At 31.9% G+C, this 5000-nt stretch overlaps 3 non-coding genes across 3 annotated transcripts; 2 read left to right on the top strand and 1 right to left on the bottom strand.

The window, feature by feature from the left end:
* Positions 1-264: 264 nt before the first annotated feature.
* Positions 265-348, top strand: TRNAY-GUA (transfer RNA tyrosine (anticodon GUA)). Its single transcript has one exon. It is a non-coding gene; the product is annotated as a tRNA-Tyr (tRNA).
* Positions 349-839: 491 nt separating this feature from the next.
* Positions 840-913, top strand: TRNAD-GUC (transfer RNA aspartic acid (anticodon GUC)). Its single transcript has one exon. It is a non-coding gene; the product is annotated as a tRNA-Asp (tRNA).
* Positions 914-3276: 2363 nt separating this feature from the next.
* On the bottom strand, positions 3277-3348 carry TRNAC-GCA (transfer RNA cysteine (anticodon GCA)). Its single transcript has one exon. It is a non-coding gene; the product is annotated as a tRNA-Cys (tRNA).
* Between the last annotated feature and the right edge of the window lie 1652 nt (positions 3349-5000).

Below are 5000 nucleotides of genomic sequence, written 5' to 3'. Positions count from 1 at the left end.
TCATGAATCAAAAATGGAAAATCATAAAAGATGGAAAAAGCTTTCGGATCTAGTCATATCATTCCATTATATTGACAATTTCAAAAAACTGTTCATACTATGAGCATAGTATGATGTCGGTCAGGCAAATATGCCCCCATCGTCTAGCGGTTCAGGACATCTCTCTTTCAAGGAGGCAGCGGGGATTCGACTTCCCCTGGGGGTAGGGTACTACGAAAGGAAGTTGATCATGGATTATCAATAAACCTATAATTGATTCTTCCTGGGTCGATGCCCGAGCGGTTAATGGGGACGGACTGTAAATTCGTTGGCAATATGTCTACGCTGGTTCAAATCCAGCTCGGCCCAATAATTCGCTGATCCGCCATAACATAAAATGCCCATTTTTTTGTATTTTGTTTTCCAGAAAAGCCAAACAAAAAAATTAGGGAAGAATAAAAAAAGTCCAATTTTCTGATATATCCATCCCTACCGCTATTTGTTTTTTATTTGTTCTATTTATTTGTTCCCATAAATTCTGACCTTGATAATGATCTAGATTCATATCAGGATCATTAAGTATAAAGTTTAATGAAAAGAAAGAGTAAAGTAAAGAAAAAAGACTCTTTTTTTTTTTTCATTTTAAAATTGATTATCGATCGATTTGGCAATAACGAAAGGATTACTAGTAACTAGTAATCCGCGTTGCTCTCACTAAAGCGCATACCCGTATGGATATCAATATATCACTCGCGCCTTTGTTTGTTACAACACGGCGATTCGAATCTAAAATTTAAATAGAAAATGGCTTGAATGAAATCATAAGAATATCTATGCTGTACACTTTTCTTTATTGCCCTGGGATTGTAGTTCAATTGGTCAGAGCACCGCCCTGTCAAGGCGGAAGCTGCGGGTTCGAGCCCCGTCAGTCCCGACGGATACAATAAAAAAAAAATACATCAATTGATCCCTCCATTTTCTGTGAAAGGGAATACAAATGAAAGAATTTCATTCCCAAGGATAGCCTTTTTTATTTATTTTTTCCTTTCCATTTTTTGTTGGGGTTTATTTGTAAACTATTTGTAAACGGTGAAAGTGGAAAAGCAGTCAGATGATACATCATCAGATGATTGTACAAGGAAGGCGGTAGATTATCGAAAAGAAAGAGTGGAAAAGAATATATAGAAATAAAGGAAAGGAATTCTTTTGATTGGGCCAGGAATCCAATTTTGTATTCGGTGTGGATAAAAGAGCTTCCTATGTTATACTATTCAATTCTCGACGGTGAATCGATTTGATAGCTTAGATATTGTTATTCATGATATTGATCCGATTCGATGTCATTGAAATGTAAGTCATCGCATTGAATTTACAAGCGACAAATTTATCATCTCTATGGGATTAAATCCCGAGTTATTGCGAAGTAAAAAAAACAATGAAATTATGGAAGTAAATATTCTCGCATTTATTGCTACAGCGCTGTTCATTCTAGTTCCTACCGCCTTTTTACTTATAATATACGTAAAAACTGTCAGTCAAAGTGATTAATTTGAATGAAACTTGACTTTTTATCAAGGATTTAAGAAAAAAAGGATTCCAATTTCACGTCTTAAATAAATTAAATAAAATGAATGGACTAGAATCAGCAGTATCCTATCAAACTCGATAGTATGGTAGAAAAAAAATATGAATCTTTCTACCATACTATCCATATCTATTATTGTAATGTATAAAGATACAAGCTTAATATAGATGAATCTACAATATGTATCTTCATACATGTCGATATCAATTAAATATATGTAATGAAATATATGTAATGTACATAGTATCTCAATTTTATTTCTTCGCTTGATCTATTTTATTTGTGTTGATTTCAATCAATCTGAAATAATTGAAAGGCAAGTCTTACGATTTTCTAATTCTTTCATTTCATGGAACCGATTTTTAATTTAACTTCTTTTCTTTGATCCATGATATGAAATGAGTCAATAAAGCATGGCATAAATAAAATTCCTAAAATAATAAATAAAACAGGGGGTAAGTGTGCAATATGTGACTACACTAAGGCAAGATCTTATTAAATAAAAGAACTACTTTTTTTCTCTTTGAACAGTAACAGTAAAGAGGGAAGGAAATAAAAACAAACAAATACAGAAAAAAAAAAGGGGGGGGGGTTCCTTGTCCCTCATTGTCCATATATAACTCTGGTAAGAGCTGGTTCATCAAAATAGAAAATTTAGGAAGAATTCTTTTTTTTTTTTAATAAATTGCCTATCATCCGTATCCCTTTTACTTTCGAAATACGAACATGGGAATTATTGAAATGTTTGTTTGATTTTGATTGAAAGGGTATTATTCATAGAATACATTACTCCACTAGAATCCAAGAATTTCGAAATGAAGACTAATAAAATAGTTAAAAAGGCTTTGCAAAACGATCTAGAAAACAATTGATACGGTTTGATTCCTCAACCCAATTAGAAGTACCCCTAGAGTCCACTTCTTCCCCATACTACGAGTGAAAGGGAAAATGTAAAGACTACCATTAAAGCAGCCCAAGCAAGACTTACTATATCCATGTGTATTATGTCCCCTAATTTCTATGAATATGAAACAAATAGGAAGGAATTTTTCCATTATTGTTCACTAATAATAGTGGAATTACCGGTGCAGAGTCAAAAGGAAAAGGGAATTCTGACACACCACCGTTGATGAAACACTTCAATAAATCCGCTTATAACAAGTTCTTATATGATTTCTAGTAAAATCGAGAACCATTAAGCACAAGCAAAATACGCAGTAACACTTTTGGAAGTATCAAAAGAATGTTACTCACATGTAGCAATAATAAGACTTCTTCTTTCTTTTGGTGTCCCTTATTAAGTAAAAGCCAATTATCCATCCAATCTAATATTGATTGGATGCCTGAACACTCAGAGACTTTCATCAGTCTGTATACAAAGTATCTTCCAACCCTTCTACAACCATTCATTAGTTAATTAAACACTCCCGTTATCCAATCTAATTCAAGACTCCGATAGTAGCCCCTCTATTAGTAGGGGAGGGGCTACCATATCAAGATTTACTCATTCCCTTCCACTACTCTAGTTTTTCCTTGAATCCTAGACGTAAGGATTTACAACACTTTAGAAAACAAAACCTCCGGAAGTTTATAATCAAGTTTATAATCAAGAAAGTATCAAGAGTCCTTTTCTTACACTTGTTTTTGCCGGAGAAAATTGGTCGAGTTATATCAGCAAAACAGAATATAGGATTTCGCGTTTTTTGTTGATCAGGCGACACCCGGATTTGAACTGGGGAATAAGGGATTTGCAGTCCCCCGCCTTACCGCTCGGCCATGTCGCCAAAAGGCTACAAACAAAAAAATGAGAGTATCCCCTTTTTATTTTTAGATTGGATCCATACCTTCAATTGGTTATAGTATCTCAAGACACACAATATCTAAAAACAAAAACTTTCCCTTTCTTTTTTCTTTTCTATTGAAAAAGAAAATGTGGATTCTCAGTTACAAAAGTAAAAATGCAGGACAAAAAAATTGGAACCATTAACTATTAACTATTGACGGCAAATTTATGGACGATTCTTCTTCACTTGTCTTTCTCTAATGGTATAAGAAAATAAAAATGGATACATAACTAATTAGTATTGATTTTTTTTTTCAATTTTTCAATTCAATAAAAAAACTTTCTTAATTTCAATTATAAATTATATAATTATAAATTATATTATAATAATATAACAGCAATTATGAGTCTATGTAAACCCCCGAACATAAGTTGTTACACAGCTCTAGTTATCTAATGAGGTATTTTATCTATCTAGATATGATGTCCATAGGGAATCAGCAAGAAATTATCGTGTTTCAATTTTTCATTGAATAGATTAAAATTAAAGAAAAAATAGAATTTTTGATAGAGCACGCCATGTGTTGTCTCCACTAGAGAGCTATAATGGAATAAAAAGAAAAGAGGAAAGACATATATAAATAGAAATGCTATATCTGCATATGTTTAATAAATACAAGCCCTCTTTTCGTACGCACTTCAATCATATTCTAAATATTCTACTAAAAAATAAAAAACTAAAAAATGGGTAAAAACATCTCTCTTCTCTGCGAATCATTTTTTGAACAGAACAATGGAATCTATGAAAAAATTAAGTGCTAGAAAAATCAACTCTCTCCCGATATATATTTTATGATTATTTTGTCTTTATCTCAACGAACAGATCAAATCAGGAATTCATTTCATTTTTCTGGTATTCAATCGGATTGGAATATGGAATATCATAATAATGGTAGAAATTGAATTATTATTTTTTTTTTTGATATTCTATACAAAACTCCATAAGGCTAAATGGCATTTATCAATTCTTTTATGTAGCTGTTTGTTATAAATATAAATTAAAATTTGAGTATAATTTTTCTTCTTCCGTTCATACGCATTTCATACATTCCATATATATTATATGGTATATGGAGTTAGATAAAATTTCATGTGATTCAGTAAACAGAATAGAAATTCAATTCCATCATTATTAGATCGATTCATATGATTCGATGAAGAATGAGAAAAGAATGGGATTTTTTTGATAAATGGGAAATTCAAAATGCTCGGGAATGAAAATGGGGAAATGTATACAATACCTGGGTTGAATCAGATACAATTTGAAGGATTTTGTGGGTTCATGGATCGGGGCTTAACAGAAGAACTTGATAAGTTTCCAAAAATTGAAGATACAGATCAAGAAATTGAATTTCAATTATTTGTGGAAACATATCAATTGGTGGAACCGTTGATAAAAGAAAGGGATGCTGTATATGAATCACTCACATATTCTTCTAAATTATATGTATCCGCAGGATTAATTTTGAAAACCAGTAAGGATATGCAAGAACAAACAATTTTTATTGGAAACATTCCTTTAATGAACTCCCTCGGAACTTCTATAGTAAATGGAATATACAGAATTGTGATCAATCAAATATTGCAAAGCCC

The sequence above is a fragment of the Durio zibethinus genome, unplaced genomic scaffold (assembly GCF_047325235.1).
Source record: "Durio zibethinus cultivar Kanyao isolate XHJ-2024 unplaced genomic scaffold, ASM4732523v1 HiC_scaffold_277, whole genome shotgun sequence".
Lineage (NCBI taxonomy): Eukaryota > Viridiplantae > Streptophyta > Magnoliopsida > Malvales > Malvaceae > Durio > Durio zibethinus.
This window is presented reverse-complemented; position numbering and strand designations above follow the sequence as displayed.